Genomic DNA, 23,613 nt, shown 5'->3' on the forward strand with positions numbered 1-23,613 from the left:
GCAAGTGGCATGGAAACAAACCATGAGAAAACTCCAACCATCCTAGAGTTTGATATTCCTCATTTGTGAGCAGAAATACTAACTGAAGTGACCCTCTTGCTTGGCTTAGATATTTGTTTTATTTTACCCAAAACAGGCAACACAATGGATATTTTTTGTCACATGAGCCATTGTCCTTCTTCTTCCATTAAGTATATTTCTTTAAAACTTACAGTTCCTTGAGAGAATTATAGGGCTTGGTCCCATTTCTAAGGAATCCTTTTCTCTCCTGATAACACAGTATTATTCACAAGCTATTATTTGATAATATCACCACTTAATTTTTTAATCATTACTCCTCACTTTGTGCTCTTCTGAGCTTTGTTGTTGAAACTCTACCTCAGGAATAACTCCAGACACTCCTGTGTGGCCACAGAATGACATTCATGCCAATTCCCAGTGGCCCCAGGAGAGACAATGAGCTTTCTTCTATCATGACCCCAGACAAATGTTTTAATGTCGTGTCAGTGTGATGTCTGCCTAAAACAGAAAAACTTAAGTAGAAATTTTCAGGGATTTCTAGAAGTATTCATAAATAAGGAAACACTGATGGGGGGGAAAACACCTAATTTTTAGATGACACAGATTGTGCTAAATAAAATTAATTGGTGCAAAAATATTAAAGAGCCTTTCTGATTTTTTGGTGAATTGTGCTGAAAATTGGCTGAGTTTATCTGTCATTTGAAACTTCAACAAAAATTTCATTGAACATTCTGCCACTGGGAATAATGAATGCTGATTCAAGATTTGTGTTTCAAATAGACTTTTCTGCAAATCTCAAAATTCAATCTCTGGACAAAAAATTAAAATTCAGTCCAAAAGCCAATACAGTGGAGAAAACTAATAACTAATTACATCAAATGCAAGAAAAGAATGACTACTGTTATCCTTCTTGGTTATTGTCCTGAAGATATTAGCCAACACAGTTAGACAAGAAAAAAAAATGAACAATCAAAAGTTGGAAAGGAAGAGGCAAAACCATAACAATTCCAGAGGCTACAAGTATGCACCCAAGGGTCTCAGCTAAAAACTGAGTAATATAGAAAGTAAGTAAATAGAAATCAAAAGTTTTCATGATACAACAACCATTTAGAAGATATATGGGAGTAAAAGACCACATTTATAATAGAATAAAAATAAAATACCTAAGATTACATTTAATCTATTAACTCATTTAATAAATGTGTAAGACATATATAAATGTGCCTGAAAACACTTTTGGAGATTATGAAATAACACCTAAACATATGGAAAAGCCTACCTTGTTCTTGGTTAGGAAGAAAAAAATATATAAAGACATCAGGCTTCTTAAATAAATTTATAAGTTAAATCCTATCCCAGAGAAAAAATATATTTTTTTAACTAGTAAAGGTGATTCTAACTTTATTTGGAAATTAACAAAGAAGAATGAGGAAAATGTTTTTTAAGTGGAAAAATGAGATTAAATTATTTGCAAGGAATAAAATCCTACTCTAAATGCTTAATTACAGTAACATAATCAGCATGAAGAGACAGTCCAATGCAACAGAGTAGGAAGTTCTGAAATAGTCCCTAATTCATATGGGATTTTAGACTATGATAAAGATAGCATTTCATACAAGAAGGAAAAGATGGAATATTTAATAAGATTGGAACAATTTTTTTCAAAGGAAAAATTAAGTTGGACCCAAGAGTGCTAGAATAACCATCAGTGTGTGATGTGTATCAATATGCAGATGTGAAAAATGAAACTACAAAAGTACCAGGAGGAAACATGCAAAAATTATAACTTCAAACCTGTCTAAAGTAACAGAAAACCTAGAAGTCATAAAAAAGTGAATTGACAGCATAAAACTAAACTTACGCATGGAAGAAAAAGTAATATAAGCAAAGCCAAAAGACAAGTGATAATCTGGAAGAAATACTGCAACTCATCAAAGCTACTTTCCCTAATTTATATAGAACAAATACAAATTGATAAGAAAAAAGGTCAAAACCCTGATGAAAATGGGGAGACGTGGAATTAGCATCTCCCCACAGCTAGGGTGCCTGCCAGCTGCTGGTGGGGGACTCTGACATCCAAAGAGACAGGAGGAATCCCAGACTGAACTGGTAGGACATAGCGGGACTGAGGGGGGAGGAGAAGTGGAGGCCAGACAGGATCGGTGCCCCTGAGGTGGGGGGAGATCAGCAGAGGCAGGTGGCAGGGACTCTCCAGGAAGAGTGGGAGAGGAGCAGAGGGTGATCACCTGGCCCACTCGGGCTGGGGAGCCTGCTGAGCTCCCAAGCCGGTTCCCCCCCACTCCAAAGCCCCATTCAGGCCACCTGGGTCCTGGGGGCATAGGAGGGAGGCCAAGGGGAGAACAGGAGAGGCAGGTGGGAAGGGCCCTCCGGGACGAGAGGGAGAGGAGCAGAGGACAATTGCCCCACCCACTCAGGCCTGGGGAGTCTGCTGAGCTCCCAGGCCAGTCCCCTGCAATCCAAAGCCCCTTCCAGGTCACGTGGGTCCTGGGGTCATAGGAGGGAGGCTGGGGAGATCAGGAGAGGCAGGCAGGAGGGACCCTTCAAGACCCCAAATTGGAGGAGCAGAAGAGGAGAGGAGGGTGTTTGCCCTGCCCTCTCAAGCCCAGGAAGGCTGCTGGGCTCCCAGGTGAGGTCCCCTGGGGGGGCACACCTGGATCCCTTCTGTTCTTTGAGCCTAAGCCCCAACCCCCACAGCCCCCAGGGCCTTTTCCAGCCCTGTGGGTCCTGAGCATTGGCCCCGCCCACCACCCAAACCTCACCCTTGCTTAATCCCTGCCCTCCACAGCCAAGGCCTTCCCCCCACCATTTTTCTTTTCTCTTCCCTCCTTCTCTTTTTGACTATTGTGGTACTGATGTACCTTCCGGTTGTTGATTCATATATATTTTTATTTTTACGTTCTTTCTAACATATCTGTTAGTTTCATAGTCTAATTTTATTTTTTATTTTGTTATTCTTTCTTTTTTTTTTTTTTTTGCCACCCCACATGGCTTGCGAGATCTTGGTTCACAAGCCCGGAGTCAGGCAGAAGCTCCTGCAGTGGGAGCTCAAGTCCAAACCACTGGACTAATAGAGAACCTCAGACCCCAGGGAATATTCATCAGAGTGAGGTCTCACAGAGGTCCTCATCTCAGCACCAAGACCCAGCTCTACCCAATAGCCTACAAACTCCAGTGTTGGAAGCCTCAGGCCAAACAACCAGTAAAACAGGAACATAATCCTACTCGTAAAAAAAAAAAAAAAAAAAAAGAGACAGCAAAAAAATATGTAACAGGTGAAGGAGCAAGGCAAAAACCTACAAGACCAAATAGATGAAGAGGAAATAGGCAATCTACCTGAAAAAGAATTCAGAATAATGATAGTAAAGATGATCCAGAATCTCAGAAATAGAATGGAAGCACAGATTGAGAAAATACAAGAAATGTTTAACAAATATCTAGAAGAACTAAAGAACAAACAGAGATGAACAACACAATAACTGAAATGAAAAATACACTAGAAGGAATCAGTAACAGAATAACTGAGGCAGAAGAACGAATAAGTGAGCTGGAAGACAAAATGGTGTAAATAGCTGCCCAGGAACAGAATAAAGAAAGAAGAATGAAAAGAATTGAAGACAATCTCAGAAACCTCTGGGACAACACTAAACACATGAACATTCAAATTATAGGGGTCCCAGAAGAAGAAGAGAAAAAGAAAGGGTCTGAGAAAATACCTGAAGAGATTATAGTTGAAAACTTCCCTAACATGGGAACAGAAATAGTCACCCAAGTCCAGGAAGCAGAGAGAGTCCCATACAGGATAAACCCTAAGAAAAACACACCAAGACACATATTAATCAAACTAACAAAAATTAAATTCAAAGAAAACATATTAAAAGCAGCAAGGGAAAAACAAAAAATAACATGCAAAGGAATCCCCATAAGGTTATCAGCTGATTTTTCAGTGGAAACTCTGAAAAATCCAAGGAGGGACACTACATAATGATCAAAGGATAAATCCAAGAAGAAGATATAACAATTATAAATATTTATGCACCCAACATAGGAGCACCTCAATACATAAGGCAAATGCTAACAACCATGAAAGGAGAAATCAACAGTAACACAATAATAGAAGGGGACTTTAACACCCCACATACACCAATGGACAGATCATACAAACAGAAGATAAATAAGGAAACAATCTTTAAATGACACAATAGACGAGATAGATCTAATTGATATTTATAGAACATTCTACCCCAAAGTGGCAGAATACACTTTCTTCTCAAGTGCACATGGAACATTCTTCAGGATAGATCACATCTTGGGTCACAAATCAAGCCTCAGAAATTTAAGAAAATTGAAATTGTATCAAACATCTTTTCTGACCACAACACTATGAGATTGGAAATCAATTACAGGAAAAAAAATTGTAAAAAACACAAAGACATGGAGGCTAAACAGTGCACTACTAAATAACCAAGAGATCACTGAGGAAATTGAAGAAGAAACTGAAAAATACATAGAAACAAATGACAATGAAAACATGACGAACCAAAGCCTATGGGATGCAGCAAAAGCCGTTCTAAGAGGGAAGTTTATAGCAAGTCAATCTCACCTCAAGAAACAAGAAAAATCTCAAATAAACACTCTAACCCTGCACTTAAAACCACTAGAGAAAGAAGAACAAAGAAAACCCGAAGTCAGTTGAAGGAAAGAAATCATAAAGATCAGATCAGAAATAAATGAAATAGAAATGAAGAAAACACTAACAAAGATCAATAAAACTAAAAGCTGGTTCTTGGAGAAGATAAACAAAATTGATAAACCCTTAGCCAGACTCATCAAGAAAAAAAGGGAGAGGACAAAAATCAATAAAATTAGAGGGGCTTCGCTGGTGGCACAGTGGTTGAGAGTCCACCTGCCAATGCAGGGGACACAGGTTCGTGCCCCGGTCCAGGAGGATCCCACCTGCTGCGGAGCGGCTGGGCCTGTGAGCCATGGCCACTGAGCCTGTGCGTCCGGAGCCTGTGCTCTGCAACAGGATAGACCACAGCAGTGAGAGGCCTGCGTACCACAAAAAAATAATAAAATAAAATTAGAAATGAAAAAGGAGAAATCACAGCTGACACTGCAGAAATACAAAGGATTATAAGAGACTACTGCAAACTATATGCCAGGAAAATGGACAAGCACAAAGAAATGGACAAATTCTTGGAAAGGAACAATTTTCCAAGACTGAACCAGGAAGAATTAGAAAATATAAACAAATCTATCACAAGTAATGAAATTGAAACCATAATTAAAATTCTTCCAACAAACAAAAGTCCATGACCAGATGGCTTCACAGGCAAATTCTATCAAACATTTAGAGAAGAGCTAACACCGATCCTTATCAAACTCTTCCAAAAAATTGCAGAGAGAGAAACATGTCCAAATTCATTCTATGAAGCCCCCATTATCCTGATACCAAAACCAGAAAAAGGTATCACAAAAAAAAGAAAATTATAGACCAATATCACTGATGAAAATAGTTGCGAAAATCCTGAACAAAATACTAGCAAACAGAATCCAACAGCACTTTGAAAGGATCATACACTATGATCAAGTGGGATTTATCCCAGGGATGCAAGGATTCTTCAGTATATGCAAATCAATCAAAGTGATACAGCACATTAACAAATTAAGGAATAAAAACCATATGATCATGTCAGTAGATGCAGAAAAAGCTCTTGACAAAATACAACACCTATTTATGATAAAAACTCTCCAGAAAATGGGCATAGAGGGAACCTACCTCAACATAATAAAGGCCATATATGACAAACCTACAGCAAGCATCATACTCAATGGTGAAAAACTGAAAGCATTTCCACTAAGATCAGGAACAAGACAAAGGTGTCCACTCTCGCCACTCTTATTCAACATAGTTTTGGAAGTCCTAGCCCACAGCAATCAGAGAAGAAAAAGAAATAAAGGAATACAAATTGGAAGAGAAGTAAAACTGTCACTGTTTGGTGATGACATGATACTATACATAGAAAATCCTAAAGATACCACCAGAAAGCTACTAGAACTAATCAATGAATTTGGTAACGTTGCAGAATACAAAATTAATGCACAGAAACCTCTGGCATTCCTATACACCAACAACAAAAAAATCAGAAAGAGAAATTAAGGAAACACTCCCATTTACCACTGCAACAAAAAGAATAAGATACCTAGGAATAAACCTGCCTAAGGATGTGAAAGACTTGTACTCAGAAAACTATAAAACACTGATGAAAGAAATCAAAGATGACATAAACAGATGGAGAAATATACCATGCTCCTGGATTGGAAGAATCAACATTGTGAAAATGACTATAGTATCCAAAGCAATCTACAGATTCAATGCAATCTCTATCAAACTACCAATGGCATTCTTCACAGAATTAGAACAAAAAATTTTACAATTCTTTTGGAAGCACAAAAGATCCCAAATAGCCAAAGCAATCTTGAGAAAGAAAAACGGAGTTGGAGGAATCACGCTCCCTGACTTTGAACTATAACACAAAGTTACCAAAATCAAGACAGTATGGTACTGGCACAGAAACAGAAATATAAACCAATGGTACAGGATAGAAAGCCCAGAGATAAACCCACGCACATATTGGCACCTAATTTATAACAAAGGAGGCAAGAACATACAATGGAGAAAAGACAGCTTCTTCAATAAGTGGTGCTGGGAAAACTGGACAGCTACTTGTAAAAGTATACACAAAAATACACAAAAACACACCATACACAAAAATAAACTCCAAGTGGATTAAGACTTAAATGTAAGACCAGACACTACAAAACTTTTAGAGGAAAAAATAGGAAAAACACTATTTGACATAAACCACAGCAAGATCTTTTTTGACCCACCTTCTAGAGTAACAGAAATAAAAACAAAAATAAACAAATGGGACTTAATTAAACTTAAAAGCTTTTGCACAGCAAAGGAAACCATAAACAAAACAAAAATACAACCCTCAGAATGGGAGAAAATATTTGCAAATGAAAAAACAGACAAAGGATCAATCCCCAAAATATACAAACAGCTCGTGGAGCTCAATATCAAAAAACCAAACAATCCAGTTAATAAATGGGCAGAAGACCTAAATAGACATTTCACCAAGGAAGACATAGAGATGACCAAGAGGATCATGAAAAGATGTTCAGCATCACTAATTATTAGAGAAATGCAAATCAAAACTACAATGAGGTATCATCTCATGCCGGTCAGAATGGCCATTCTCAAAAAAGCTAGAAACAATAAAAGCTGGAAAGGGTGTGGTGAAAAGGGAACCCTCCTGCACTGTTGGTGGGAATGTAAATTGACACAGCCACTATGGAGAACAGTATGGAGGTTCCTTAAAAAACTAAAAATAGAACTGTCATATGACACAGCAATCCCACTACTGGGCATATACCCTGAGAAAACCATAATTCATAAAGAGACATGCATCACAATGTTCATTGCAGCACTATTTACAATAGCCAGGACATGGAAGCAACCTAAATGTCCATTGACAGATGAATGGATAAAGAAGATGTGATACATATATACAATGAAATATTACTCAGCCATAAAAAGAAAGAAAACTGAGTTATTTGTAGTGAGGTGGATGGACCTAAAGTCTGTCATACAGAGTGAAGTCAGAAAGAGAAAAACAAATACCTTATGCTAATGCATATATATGGAATTTATTTTTTTTTTTTTTTTTTTTTTTTTTTTTTACGAACGAGGCAGTTTATTAACCCAGCATCGTTTGTTCTAATGCTTCTTGTTGGCAGCTGCCACCTGTCCAGCGATTCTGTCCAGATCTCTCTGTCCCTGAGGTGTTAGTTTGCGGCCCCCATCTTGGTCCTTTTCCACCATTTTCAGCCCCTCCAGGGCCTGGAGGACCCGCCGGGCCACGCTCTTGGAGCCTCTGCTGAAGTGGCTGGGCATGACACCATTCCTCTGACGCCATTCCCTCATGACACCATTCCTCTGACGAATTTAAAAAAAAAAAAAAAAAGAATGGTACTAATGAACCTAGTTGCAGGGCAGGAATAAAGTGGGAAACATAGAGAATGGACTTGATGACATGGGGTGGGTGGGCGAAGCTGGGGCGACATGAGAGTAGCATTGACATATATACACTACGGAATGTAAAATAGTTGGCTGGTGGGAAGCAGCAGCGTAGCACAGGGAGATCAGCTCAGTGCTTTGCGATGACCTAGAGGGGTGGGATGAGGAGGATGGGAGTGAGGCTCAAGAGAGAGGGGATATGAGGTCATGTGTATGCATATGGCTGATTTGCTTTGTTGTGCAAAAGGAACCAACATGGTATTGTGAAGCAATTATACTCCAATAAAGATCTATTTTAAAAAAAAAACTGTAGGGCTTCCCTGGTGGCACAGTGGTTGAGAGTCTGCCTGCTGATGCAGGGGACACGGGTTCGTCCCCCGGTCCGGGAGGATCCCACGTGCCGCGGAGCGGCTGGGCCCGTGAGTCATGGCCGCTGAGCCTGCGCGTCCGGAGCCTGTGCTCCGCAACGGGAGAGGCCACAAAAGTGAGAGGCCCGTGTATGGCCAAAAAAAAAAAAAAAAAAACCCAACTGTAATGCATATATACACTTGATCTTAGCCAAAAGGCCGAGAAGCGATTGTAATGTATATATAAAAAAAAAAACAACGAAACACTGTTTTTCACCTGTCAGAGTAGAAAATAATCTAAATGTGTGATGACAGAATTTGTTCTCTCGGAATGAGTCAACAGTCAGTCTCGAAGATTCTTGGTGGGAGTGTACATTAATTTCATTGCTACAAGGGAAAATTCAGCATTCTTAAGATTAGAAATGTGTATGTCTTTCCACCTACAGATTTCTCTGATAGAAATATATACTTCTGATATACTTGCATGCCTGAGAACTTAAAAGGTTTTTCATTACAGTAAAGTTTCTAAACACAAAGGATTGGAAACTATTCAAATTTCATTAAATGGGGACAGGGAAGATGTATTATGGGACACCAGTATATTCACTTGTAATAATATTAACTAGATAAAAAAATGAGGAATATCTTTTCATAGTGATAAAGGGCTCTAAAATATATTATTATTATTAAGTAAATAATAAAAATTTATTATTATTATTAAGTGGAGAAAAGTCAAATGCCAAAATAATAATGAATGCAATAGCTCATCATTTGTGTAAAAGTAAGGAGAAAATATCTATATTGGCTTATATACATATACAAGTTTTCTGGAAGTACCAAAAGAAAAAACCAAACACCTAATAATAATAATTCCCTGCTGTGGGGTAATGGGAAATGGAGGGAGATGTCATCTCATCATGGTTTTTGATGTTCACACCATATAAATTACCCACCCCCAAATTAAAATATTAATTTTCAAAAACACGTTTAAAGTCTTGGGAAATAAATTAACATTGGAGAATAAGGAGCTAGAATTTTTTAGTTTTTTATATGTAACCATTCTGATGTTTTTACATTTTTGGCAATATGTATGGAAAAATAAATGTGCATTTATAATTAAAAGGAACAAACACAGAAGAAAAACATCAAATATTTTGTAAATAAAAATTTTTATTTGGTATCTCATTAAAGAGAAAGATTATTACTCCTTTGAATTAAAACACAGGTTTGCTTTGTAAGGTGTAGGGTTTTGTGACTGGTAAGAACACCTTATGGAGAAATATTTTAAATGTTTTGTTTTGTACATAGAATGACTCAGAAACAACAACAGAAACAGAACTCATAGACAAATAACAGAAATAAGGAGATAGAAATGGCAAGACAATAGCCATTTCTGAGAAGAAATAAATAAGGTGATAGTTCTAGCTTGTTTGGACTTGCCCTTTGCCTATATTTAGGCCTTGACATAGGTGAAATCTGTAGATCTGGTTGAGAAAGTTGTCACTGGAGGAATGTGATGCACTTTTGACAGATAAGCAGGGTCACAGGGCCTTTAGGGAAGAGGTACACAAGGTAGCAGGAGTTGAATTATCTTACGGAATCATCCATCTCATGAGATGGGAAAACGGCGTGTGGCTGGGAGGCCTGGACACCAGAAGCCCTGTGCGTGCATTGCTGTCTCTGCATGTGGGTCATTCAAATTTTTCAAGAAGATGGAAAGCTGTTGTTGCCATAGCAGAATAAAAGCAGAATTCCTGAGGGTCGGTTTTCATGTTTTATTAGGAAATTTAGGCAGGAGCTATGTGATGACTGGAAACAATAGTAATAGGACTAGAGCAGGTAAGAGTAATAGACATAGTGTGCACACAGAGAGGTAGAAGTACCAAGTTGGAAGGCTGCAAAACACCCATCAGATAGAACACTCAGAACTGTGATCCCTTTGGCTGGGTTTACAGCTCTGTAATGGCCATTTCTTGTTTGTTTGGAATTTTTTTCAAACCATTTCTTGTTTGTTTGGAATGTTTTTCAGATAAAAAGGTTTAAGACCATCATTTTGAAAGAGAGGAGCACAGAGTTCAAAAACCAGAGATATTGTCCAAAAGAGTAAGTCCCAGGAGATCCAGGTGACAGCAAGGGGGAAGAGGAAGGGAAGTCTCCTTAACTGCAGAGAACAGCTTCCAGCATCTCTTACCCCAGAAGCAGGGCCGGGCCAGGCCACTTAGAAGCAGCATTGCTTCCAGCAGCAGCTCTTCTGCTGGCAACAGCCCTTCCCAAACCCGCAGCCATACGAGTTGCAGCTACAGGTGTGGCGATGGTGGCAGCAGACCACAGGGACGCTGCAGGGAGAAGAAAAGAAAGAAAAATGGCGGTAGAAAGAATGAGTGGACGTGTATCTTACCTTCTCCCTGGAGTACCCTGTTCACCTTGAGAGAGTAATGCTAAGTGTCCCCTGGCACTGAGGAAGTACGAGGAGGAGAGCTGGTTGTGCCAGCTGCTGAGGTTGCCAGGGGTTCTGAGGTTGGGCAGGAGTAAAATGATCCTGGAAGTAAGGACTTGAGGGCAAACATCCAGGATTATGATCAAATGGGAGATACAGCCCATCTTCCAGGCTTTCAGCAGCACCAGAGAGAGCCCACTTGGGGCTGTGTCATCAAGGAAGGACCACTGGGTCTTGACTGAGGCCAGAGAACAGGTTTTAGTCATATGTAGGCCACTTATCTTTATTCCATCATCATAACCACAGACTATATCTAAATCTCCCTATCGTCCTATAAATGTACACCATGGGTTGGTAGGTTGACTTAGGCGAGGAAATGTGTATTACTCAGAGCAAATCATTACCACCTCTAGACACACAATTGAAAGTACCACCTCTAGACACACAATTGAAAGTACATATCCTTCTGACAATAATATGGCAATGTCATTCATCCTGTCATCCATATCTGATGCGTTGACTTGCAAACACAAAGATGATCATGGATGGACAAAATAGAATTAAAGAAATTATAAAAATAACTTGTGCAATTGAAATCTTATTTTGTATCTGAACCAAGTTTCCCTTTGAATTTTGAATTCTATGAGAGTCATAATCTCTCTGGTTTCTCCCACTACAGTCTTAAAATGTAAGCCTTAAAAAAATGTAAGCCTTAATTCAGATTACAGGGGAATCTGAAGAAAAAGTGCTAGATGTTTGATCAGTTTCCAAAAATGGGTAAGAGTCTGTCCATGCCCTCAAGATATTGAATGAAGAAGAAAATATATTTATTTACAGAGAGGTACTGTAAGGTTACTTGTCTGTCACACAGAGTCTTTTATCTTTCTTAGTGATAAATGAATGAGTGGTATTTCTTATAATCAATGATATCTTGGGTTCAATGACATATAGAAATATAAAAAGGTTAATATATGTATAAAGAAATAAAAGAAGCCAATATAAATATGACAAAGGAACACAAGGTTATCAACGATTACTAAATACATTTACAAAAGAAGCAAATTTCTAGAATGTCTAGAAATGAAAAATAACTGACTTTTAAAACCAAACAGAAAGGTTAAACAGATCATTAGACACAGCTGAAGAGACAACCAGAGACAGAAAACACAGCTTAATAAATTACAATTCAGTACAGAGAGGCATAAAGATTAAAACTATGAAGGTGAAAAGACTTAGATGAAAGAGTGAAGATTTATCACAGTGGTCCCCAAGCAGAGATACTTAGTTTTAGGGGTATTTGGGTATGTCTGAGGCACTTTCATCACAATAATAACATTTAGTGTCTGGGAACCAAGAATGTAAAATGTCCTATAATGCAAGGAACAGTCTCACACAATAAAGAATCTCCTATCCAAATTTACAATAGTACTTTTGTTGAGAAACATTAGTTTAATAAATATCTAACTGAAGTTGGAGAAGACTTAATATTCAAAGGTAGTGGCTGGTCATTTTCCAAAGTGATGTAAGATACCAATCCTCAAATTCAAGTATCTCAACAAATACCAAGTTGGAGAAAATCAAAGAAATCCACACTTTCACATAGTGAAACTGAAGAACACACAAAAATAAAATCTAAACATAGCCAGTTAAAAAAAGAAAAAAGGGAAAATTACCTACAAAGAAATGATTACTAAATCAAAGGCAGATATCTCAACACAATGAAAGTCAGGAGACAGTAGAAGATAAAAGTCAACCAAGAATTGTATCCAAAAGAAACTCCCTTTCAAGTGTTTTTACCACAAGGAAGAAGGATGGTCCCTCTACTGGACAGAATTCATTTGCACGTTCACAGATGAGAATTATTTCCTGTTGCTTTTAGTTATCTACAATATACAGCTCTGTGAAATAGCCCACGTGGCAGTGAAAGGCTAGAATCAGGTAACTGGAAGGCATGTGCTCTAGAGCAGCGGTCCCCAACCTTTCTGGCACCAGGGACCGGTTTTGTGGAAGACAATTTTTCCACGGAGCATGGAGGTGGGGGGATGGTTCGGGCAGTAACGTGAGCGACGGGGAGCGATGGGGAGCGGCAGATGAAGCTGCCCTCTCTCGCTCGTCTGCCGCTCACCTCCTGCTGTGCAGCCTGGTTCCTAACAGGCCATGGACCGGTACCAGTCTGCGGCCCAGGGGTTGGGGACCCCTGCGCTAGAGTCTAGATAATGTCTAGTTCTCCACGATGCACAAATTCTTCCCTATATGTCAAAATACCTCATATTCAACTGAAAAGTAAAAAAGCCAGATAAAAGCAACAACATTCTAACCCCACCATTCCATGTCCCTTTGCTTTGCAGAGGCTGGAAAAACATCACGGGGAGACGGGGAGGTGGGGGGAGTATTCTGGTGGCAGTGACTCTGGGTGGGAAGCTACCCTGGAAATCTTTTCTAAATCTGAGGTTCTAGGAGACTTTAGGCCACTGAACACAAAATTCTAAAGAAATTCTGAATTAGGTTTCTTTGATCATATCAGTCTGGGGGAAATCTTGGTTTATGCTTTTTTCCCCAGCTACCCGTATTTCCAGAAAGAACTGGACCCAAGAATCAAGTTTTTGTGTGACTTTACAAAAGAAGTTGACTTCAGCCGGGTGTGTGCATCAGTGCCCAGACTATGCCCTTACAGTTTAGCAGTGAAGGGGGGGTGGCTATGGGGGTCTCAGAAGCTGGGCGATCACAGATACTGGGAGCAGGGGAAGCAGAAATAAGAACTCATCCAGAAAGGAATCAAAACAGGCAGAATTGAGAAAAAGTAACTCCATTCATTTGCCAACCTCCTGTCTTCCTTGACGACAGAAGAGGGGATCGGGTGATTTGATACGGTATTCTGATGGGGCTTCAGGGGGATTTGTTTTATTTGTGCAGTCAACCTGACCAGCTTCCCATCCCTGTGCACTGAATGACTCGGGGAAAGATACTTAACATTTTTGTAACTCAGTTTTCTCACCTACAAAATGGGGACAAGAATGATCTTACATCATAAGATTGCTGTGAGGATTAAATGGGTTAAGACATACATGTCATGTACCCAAGAGGGCCCAGGACACAGTAAGCCCTGGGTAAGTCTTGGCTAATATTGCTGTTAATGATTATTTCTCTAAATGTGAGATGTTCAGGCATACACGTTTTCTCGAGCTACCCAAGTTTTGACTCAGAGACCACATTGTTAGCATTTTTCTAGGACAGTCAAAGTTTCAGATATCTCACTGTGCTGAGTAATTACGTAGCAGAGCAGTAGTTTGGGTTTTGGAAACTATTGTCACTGCACTAATGGGAAAATTAGAGGTCTTGAAAGGAGACGGTCTGCTTGAGGTTGAAAATACTGAATTGCTCTGGAGAAGAACCCATCGAAAGTAAGACCTTTTATGTACTAGTACTAAATGGAGTGCTTGATATGAATCAGTCATTGTTCTAGGTCCTGCCTTAATCAGAACCACCTTCCATTTTCCTATTTTCAGCAGAGAAATAGAAATCAAACAGGTCTCTTCTCTTCCCTTAGCATTCTCTTCTGCTTCGACTGGACCAGATTAGATCTGGGCCCAGATTAGGGCATCATACGATGGCCTCATCCACATGGTGGGGGATTCTCCTTGCTTTAACACTAGGAGTAAATTAGAAATTATTTATTTTATTTGAATGTATATGAAATTCAACTAAATCCTTAAATTTCCATTTTTAGGTATTCAATTTTTGTAGTCCCTACCCCCAGCCCCCAATCTATAACTTTATTGTCAGAGTTTATTCTGGGGACAGTATAAGGAAATAGTGGGTTATGAAGAAGCTGTAAAACATTGTTGCCAAAATAAGGTGGGCATTTGGGGCAATGAAAATCAATCATTTACAAATTTCTTATCCCCAGCTTAGCTCCTCTAGACCTTTGGAATTAAAAAGGAGGGGAGGAGTGAAAAAATATTGGGGCATTTGGCTGTGTCCACTCCACAGGTACTGCGTTTGAGTCTCTCTCCCAGGATGACCCAGAAAGATAAGGGATGAATCTTGAAGAGCAAGGGGAGGCTAAAATTCCCCAAAGCAAATTCTTAAGTGTATTTGGCAGAATGTACATCCCACATCCTGCTCCCTTCTACTTTGCACAAATTGGAATCTTGGCAACACTGTTGTTCCTTTTTGTTTTCTTCATGAATGTCATTTCTCCTTCAGATCTTTCAAAATGATTACAGTCGATCCTTCATATCTGAGGGTTTCACATCTGCAGATTCAACCAACCTCAGAGCGAAAATATTCGAAAAAAATTCCAAAAAGAAAAAAAAAAAAGATCCCACATGCCATGTGGTGAGGCCAAAAAAGAAAATTCCAAAAAGTTCCAAAAAGCAAAACCTGAATTTGCCACTCCTTGGTCACTATTTATATAGCATTTACATTGTATTAGATATATAAGTACTCTAGAGATGATTTAAAGCATACAGGAGGATGTTTGTAGGTTCTATGCAAAAGTTATGCCATTTTATATAGGGATTTGAGTATCTGTGGATTTTGGTATCCAAGGGGGTCCTGGAATCAATTCCCTACAGATACCGAGGCATGGCTGTATAAAGACAGCTGACCAAAGCTAAGAATGTCTGTGGGCTTCAGGGCCATTATGTAAAATCCATAGTGCTGACAGGCAAACATCTAGCCCTGTGAGCTATACCCATGTTCAGACAGAGGAATGCTGGCCTGGAGCCAATGCAAATGTCTTAAAGGAGGTGATTCAGAAACAGGTTGTGGGCTTCCCTGGTGGCGCAGTGGTTGGGAGTCCGCCTGCCGATGTAGGGGGCTCTAGCAGAGCGGCTAGGCCCGTGAGTCATGGCCGCTGAGCCTGCGGGTCCCGAGCCTGTTGCTCCGCAACGGGAGAGCCCACAGCAGGGGGAGGCCCGCAAAAAGAACAGGTTGTAAGTGTTATAACAGGAAAAATGAGGCAGCACACTAATAATTGCAGTAAAAAGAGGTAGATGTCTAAATTTTAATCCTAAAAGACCAAAATGCTTTTGCGATCCTGGAAGGAAGACTTTGTCAAAGAAAATGGTAGAGGAAAAAACACAACCAACTTTGGAGATAGGAATTAATAAAATGTCATAGAGAAAAAGGACAAGTGTGCGGACTTCTAAAAGTTCAACCCAATTAAACGTTCCAGGAAGAGAACTGTGACTTTAGAAAAGCCCTATGGCATAAGATTAACATATGAAGCTAGTGAAATAGTAAGAATGGGACTGTTCTTCTGGTCACTAACAAAATTAGGTGCTGAGAAAATCCAAAACCTTAACTTCTTCAAGAAGTTGTTGATACAATAGTAGTAATTTATTTTTAATACAAGGAAAAATCAATTCTCTCCAACGCAACTGCAGACATTTCATTAACCTGTGGTAATGGAACTCTGACGTATTGCTCAATAAAGATTTGTGGCAAGTGTTATCCCATCTGCCCTATAGATGGGAACTTTGAGATTGTGACTGACTGCGGCTGGCCTTTGTGTTCCAATGGAGCAGAGTACAGAACTCCACATTCACCTTGTTAATTCTGCTTTTTGGGGTTTTTTTTGGCTAACACTCTCCCTTTGTGGAAAGCCTTCTTTTCCAAGACCACAAAGGTAAGCCCAGACAAGCTTGACTTAATCTGCTGGAAGAGGCAGCTGATGAAAGACATCTTTCTAGTTTTTGCTTCAGACATTGGTTTCACCAAATATCAAACCACTCTTGCTTGATCTTAATATGGTAAAATATAGTACGGAAAAATTATTCATTCCAGAGGGAAGAAAAACTGTTACATCAGAGCAGAGAGGGCAATAGCAAAATAGCAATTTGTATGAATTCTTATTTCTACTCCTCATTGGGTTTGTTAGGGAGAAGGTCTTTACATGAGTCAAATAATGATTTAAATGTCATTGATCTTGTAATTTGCCATAGGTTGGAGAGGGTCTGCAACATATACTCAAAATTATATACCATTAGGTGCAATAATAAAGGCAAAACATTTTCGAAGCAACCTCCAAAACTCTGTTAGTAGCACCAGCAGCAGACTGGAACAGGGGTCCTGGGGGAAGGGAAGAGGCCTGCATCCCCAGGCCTCACAGACACAGGCGGCTCTCAGTGTAAATGCTCCTTCCCTTTCATCTGAACTTTAGGAACCTTTCCAGATGGTAATTAAGTGTCTTATCACTAAAAGCCTGACAACTGGTAGATGTCACCAGCAGTATAGTCAAGTATCACTTTGGTATAAAGAACAGCTTTGGGGGATGGGGTGCTTAAACTAGTCAAAGATCTTCTATAAATGTCTACTGAAATAATCTCAAGAACACATGCTCCACTTCTTATCAGTTGGGGTGATACATGAACATTTATGATACTCATCATTTTAGATGACAATCTTAAATTGGGAACTCATCCCAGGTTCAATCTCTAGGAGTAGACAGCAAGGACAGAGGAAGTAAACAAGCTGTGTATCAGCCTGAAAGGAATAAGAGAAAGAAACTGAGATCATCATGTCCTAACCCAGTAGGAAAAAAAAAAGAGTTCAGGCTTTACATACTTACAGAACTGGATTCTAAAATTCTATGACCCTGGGCAAGCCACATTATCTGTCTCTGAATTTCTGTTTTCTCATCCACCGAATGGAGATAATAGCTACTTTGCAAATTTTTCAAAGGATTAGAGACAAGGCATGGAAAGCAAGTGGTATAAATAGCTGTCCAAGTAGGAATTAAGTAAAAAAATAAAAAACGGCAATTACCAGCAGTGTTACTTTTATGAGCTTGTTGATAGTATTCGTTAGGAAGAATTGATTTGGGGTTTTTTTTGGGTTTGGGGTTTTGTTTTTTTTGCCACACCTCACGGCTTGCAGGATCTTAGTTCCTCAACTAGGGATTGAACCCGGGCCTACAGCAGCAAAAGCACCAAGTCCTAACCACTGGACCGCCAGGGAATTCCCAGAATTGATTTGGTTTTGATGGACAATTGCGTACTTGGAAGACAAGCTGAACGCTCAGAATCTCAAGAAATGTGGACGGACAGGGACAAGCAGACTGAATTAGGTTGCTAGAAGCCATATTTATAGGCGGTTATTAAAATTAAAGAGGGACTTCCAGGAGGTGTGTAGGTGGTAGAAGTCTTTTGTGGGCTGAAGAGTGTCAGATATTTATGTGCATGTCTCCTTTAGCCAGTGTAGCCCTGCCATACCACTGTGTGCAGCACTAAACCAGGACAGCATGCAGACCTGACACTCAGGTGATCCCTTTCTGGGAAAGCGATCTGGGCAGGGGCGCCAGAGTGGTCCTCAGCTTAGGGGTGGAGCACATCAGAAACAGAAGAATCACAGAGTAGAAGCTGAAACTTGCACATAGGAGATTCTAGTGCCTCCTCTTGGAAGGGCACTCCAGGATCTCCATGAGATATGGGGAAAATGCAAAGTACAATGTTGTAATAAACTCACCTCCTACCTTTGTGAATGGCCATCCTCGTACATACCTCAGGGGGTTGTCTTTGGGAGACCTGGGCCAATGGAGAGGATGAAATGCAGTGTCCCTTGGTCTGCTGCTACAAACTGTGACCACTCCATCAGTAAAACTACTGCTTTGTAAACAGTGCAGATTCTTGGACTTCAAACTTTATCTATTCAATCAGAAGCTATAGAGATAAGACCAGGACCTTTATATTTTTACCAAGTTCCCCAAGTGAATACAATGCTAAAAGCTATTCATTACAGTCCTGGTAAATGGCCTGTGTGTGAGAGAATCAAAGGATAAGGCCGGCACATAAATGAATCAACTGGGACAGTCACCCAAACATTGGAATAAAGGTAGAATTGGAGGAGTGCCTACATCTGAGTGTTTGAGAGGCAGGATTCAGGCTCAGAAGCCTCCCAGCAGAACTCAGAGCTGGGGTTGAAGGTCAAAGCCAATAAAATTGCTTCTTACCAAGGAATCCTCTGATGACTGCTGAAAACCTCAGCTCTTCTCTGCAGTCCTGGACTCTGGCCTCTCTGCCCATCCTCCCAAGATCAAAGGTCTGTTGGCTGGTCTGAGCAAATTGTCTTCCTGTCACTTCCCTCTGGCAGAAACACCTGCTCTAGGCACAGTGGACGTGGTCAAGGGTCCGGAGAAATATAGGCTAAGGGAGCCTCTGAACCTCCCCAGAGGTCAACAATGAGCCCTCCACCCCTCCCTAGGCCACTACTCATTGTTTTCATCCGCCAAGACCAGGGTCTGGACCACAGAACACCCACACACTCATGCAGGCAGGTAAACAGTTGCTAGTTATAAAATGGGAGGAAGAAAAAGGGGGAAGAAGGAAAAAGATTGAACGAAAACTATATTGAGCAGTAAATTTATGCCAGATACTGTGTTGGGTTCCTTACATGCACAGATCTCAGTTAATCTTCACCAGCCTTACTCTGAAGCCTATATTACGATCCCTACTTTAAAAAATGAGGCAATTGGGGCTCAGTAGATTTTCCATTCATTTAAAAAATATTTATTAAGCCCATACTCTACCAGACCATTTCCTAGGCACTGCGAATAAACTTGCAAATAAAATAACACACTTAATCCCTGATGTCATGGAGCTTACAGCCTAAGGGAGAACTCAGCTATTAATCCAATAGACACAATAACGAATGTAAAACCACCAAGAAATGGGCTCTGTAAAAACCCCAGAATTGGGGGTTTTCCACACAGGTGTGATCAAAACATTTACAGGCAAGGGAATTTAGGGCATTGGTGTGATTATTATAGAAATAATAAGGAAAAGAAAGAAAGGAGAAGCCTGGGAGATTGGAAGGAGAATAGAGGTATCTTGATGAAGAATGGTGCAATGGAACTAGTTGATCGAGTAATAAGCCAGAAGAGATGAGTGTAGTCAGAGCCAGATGACCGAATTCTCTAATTCACGGGGAATAGGGTGTGGCCATGAGAATGGACAGCTAAAGTAGAATGAAGAAAGAGGTCTTTGCAAATAAGAAGTTCAGGGAACTGGAAAGTCAAGATACATTTTCATGTGGCTGTTGAAGAACTGCAAGATAATAGCAGGACTTGGGATGAAGAGTTGATGCCAAAGAGGTTGATGACTAAGGAAAAGTGGTCAGGAGGTCCACAGATACCAGCAACTAGGAGAAAGTGGTCAAGTTAAATGAGTTACCAGAAAATGAGCTTGTTGATATTTTCTTAAGGAGGTTGGGAATAACTGGAGCAGCAATGAGTAGCAAGGAGAACATCAGTTACCACATGTTAAAAGCCCAAAAGCACAGCTAGAAAAGGGTGAAGCTGGTATTTGAACTCAAGAACCTGAATAACCCTGGCAACATTATTGGTCTCCTTATCAATTGGGCAAAATAACTTCCATCTCCCTTCTTCCTCAAGATCATCTTCCTCTATTTCTGCCTGATCCTGGCACCTTTTCCTATTCAACCTCTCCTCTCTTCAAGGAGGCTCTGGTCCTCTCCCATCCCCATCAAAGTGGGAGATTATGTTTTTTCTATTAGGTTTCTTTCTGATTTTCTCAAGCCAAATTCAGAGGGCAAGAATGCTAGAATCGACAAAAAGATGAGAAAAGACAGAATTTCAGCATCTCCAGGACAGCAGAAATAGTCGTAGGTCCATGAGAGACATGGAGAATAAAAGACAAGAAGTTCAGCTCAAAATTCAACCTTGGACTTGGGCAAACAACTCATGATCAGAATAGATAGAAATATAATGGACAAAAGAAGAGACTGGGCTTCCAGAAGCACAGAAAAGAGATGATCCCAGTAAGGCTCATCAATGACTCATCAGTTACTTACACAAGAAAGACCTGGAAAACCCCAGAAGCATCCTGCATAGAAGAGCAACTCCCTACTTTCTGTGAAGTAGAGGTAGGTGGAAAGCAGTCACCTCCACTTAATCATTGGCAAGTTTTTTTCATTGTCATTGTTCTCTAGTGACATAATCCTGTTTCTGACTGTCATTGCCACCTACTCTAAGTAAGAGCTTTGTTGATATAAATTGGATCAGTATTTATTTTACCTCAAAGAAGAGGTCAGTTCATCTGATAGGTCCCCAAATAAGGCATCTTCATGTGGACCCAGCTTGTAAAAGGGTAGAGTGGGTGGTGAACAATACAGGGTGACCTGGAAGGTCCATCCCTCCCAAAGCTCTTCTGCTGAGAGCTGGAACCACCCTCATTCTTTTTTCAGGTGAGTATCATTTTTCACGGTGAACATTATCTCTAACCTCCTTTCAAAGCAAAATTACCAGAGGACTAATCGACTGTCACTAGCAAGTTAGTGTAAATGCATTTATAAAGGTAATTTCACCTCTCATGTAGACAGGATTGCTCCAGCTAATACCAGAAGCCAGGTATTTAACAGGTGAGTTCTTTGACACACCACATCTATTTTCAAGCTTTCTTTTATTTCGGAGACCACACACACACACACACACACACACACACACCTCCACTCCTCAATTCTATTACTCTATTACCTCATGGTCAGCAGGAGAAGTGTGGGAGGGGTCTTGTGATTCAAGGAGAAAAGATAAAGCCCTCTGAGACTCAGCATGGCGGGCAAGGTAGACCTTATCCCTGTAAGGCAGTTCACCTCAAAAACAACTTGGAAAGATCCTGTGCTTCCTTGTTTGTTGGCAACTCGGCATCATCACTACCACCACCACCTTCCGGGGGCCCCTCCCTCCTGCATCGGAGAAGCCTGGAAAGACATTTGCCTGGGTTCACTTCCCTGTAGGGCTGCAGGTCAGTCTGCCCATTCGAGGCACTCCTGTGACGTTCCGAGAGGGGAAGGTTTTTAAATGACCAGTGTTCTCCAAGGCAGTTATCTTTTCTTTTAAGAAAGCTGTACGCTTATTGAAAAATTTGGTGCAGATTTTCTTGAACACATTGTCTTTTAAGGCCACCCATTAAGTCACAATGAGTTCTTAATCCTTTGTCGTCTCTTTATTTTCTGTTTGTTAACTTCTGCTTTTAATTATTTCCAACTGTATACTTTCCTTATGTTCATCCTGCCATATATATATATATATATATATATATATATATATATATATATATATATTTTTTTTTTTTTTTTTCTGTACGCGGGCCTCTCACTGTTGTGGCCTCTCCCATTGCAGAGCACAGGCTCCAGACGCACAGGCTCAGCGGCCATGGCTCACGGGCCCAGCCGCTCCGTGGCATGTGGGATCTTCTCGGACCGGGGCACGAACCCATGTCCCCTGCATCGGCAGGCAGACTCTCAACCACTGCGCCACCAGGGAAGCCCCATCCTGCTATTTTTATTTTATTTTCATTGAAATAACACTGGTTATAACATTATTTTTAATCCCAGTCAAACCCAGTGTAGACTTCCTTCTCAGAAATGCCTTTACATAAATGTAAATACCCATTATCTTAAAAATATTTAAATTCAAACTTCCTGAAGCCTGTAAGAATATTCTCTAACATAACCAGAGGGTATAAAAATTAAATACCATTAAACTAAAAAGTGTTAGATATTATTGGACTTTTAACCCCAGAAATGCAAGTGGAAATTTTCTTATAAATTTAAAGAGTGTTCAGATTATCTGGATCCTGTTAGAACTATTTCATAAAGCACTCCAGTTTTTACCATTTTAACACATAATATTGAACTCCTATTGGTTCTGTTTCTCTGGAGAACCCTGACTGATACAATAATCAATCTTATATACTTGGATAGCATTAGTTAATTTATCCAAAAAAGGTTAATAAGCATCTACTTAGGAATATAGCAGACACCAAGATGGATAAAGTCCCTTCTGTTAAACAACAAGGATTTACTATAAAGCACAGGGAACTATATTCAACATCTTATAATAACCTATAATGGGAAAGAATCTGAAAAAGATTATACATATATGTATATAAACTGAGTCATTAGCTGTACACCTGAAATTAACACATATTATAAATCAACTATACTTCAATTTAAAAAATCCCTTCCATTACAGCACTTCTATTTTAGAAGGAATAAACAGATAAAAACGATTAAGCATATTAATATATAACAGGTGGTGACAAAGCAAAGCAAGAAAACAGAGGATGACATCAGAAGGGCCATATTGAACAGGGTGGTCTGAGAAGTTGTCTCTGATAAGGGGCATTTGAACACAGTCTGTACCAAGGGATGGGGCATGGCCTGCAGGTACCTGGAGGAAAGATATTCCAACAAGTGGAAATGAAGACCCAAGGGCCCGTAGGGAGTTGCATGTAACTGGGCTGGGCACTGTCACTGCACGCAGTCCTGTAGGTGTTTGATCCTGTGGAAAGTCCCTGCCCAGCAGTCATTTTATCTACTGGTCTCTGATTCCTTCTGGAAAAGATGAAGGATTAGGACCAGATCATTGATTCCTGTCCAAAATACCCACAGTCACCCTGCATTCTACAACCCCCTCGCAGTGGTTTCCAGTTGACAAATAAAGGCTCTGAGGAACATTCCAGTAAAGGAACCTGTATAACTTTATTTAACCCAATGTTTCCGAACTTACTTGGTCTCAAAACCCTATTTCCATTGTTAATTGAACTTGGGTTCATTGAAAGCACTTAAGAAACGCTAGCCTCAAAGAGCTAACCCATCTTTCAATTCTAAAGTTGTCTGAATTAGATATCATATGATATCACTTATATGTGGAATCTAAAAGAATCGTACAAATGAACTTA

The 23,613-nt window shown here is 40.0% G+C and overlaps 1 long non-coding RNA gene and 1 pseudogene across 2 annotated transcripts; both read right to left on the reverse strand.

The window, feature by feature from the left end:
- Positions 1 to 8,548: 8,548 nt before the first annotated feature.
- LOC113605337 (uncharacterized) lies at positions 8,549 to 8,703 on the reverse strand (annotated as a pseudogene).
- A 948-nt stretch (positions 8,704 to 9,651) lies between these two features.
- On the reverse strand, positions 9,652 to 21,859 carry LOC113627149 (uncharacterized). Of its 2 annotated transcripts, XR_003435449.1 has the most exons (4): positions 21,405 to 21,859; positions 18,864 to 19,009; positions 18,415 to 18,573; positions 9,652 to 10,808 (listed from the first exon to the last, which is right to left on the reverse strand). It is a non-coding gene; the product is annotated as an uncharacterized LOC113627149 (long non-coding RNA). The 2 variants fall into 2 exon arrangements; XR_003435448.1 differs by lacking the exon at positions 9,652 to 10,808 and having other exon boundaries at positions 18,325 to 18,573.
- Between the last annotated feature and the right edge of the window lie 1,754 nt (positions 21,860 to 23,613).

The sequence above is a fragment of the Aethalodelphis obliquidens genome, unplaced genomic scaffold (genome assembly GCF_003676395.1).
Source record: "Aethalodelphis obliquidens isolate GAN/ISIS:26980383/991018 unplaced genomic scaffold, ASM367639v1 scaffold2, whole genome shotgun sequence".
NCBI classification, from domain to species: Eukaryota; Metazoa; Chordata; class Mammalia; order Artiodactyla; family Delphinidae; genus Aethalodelphis; species Aethalodelphis obliquidens.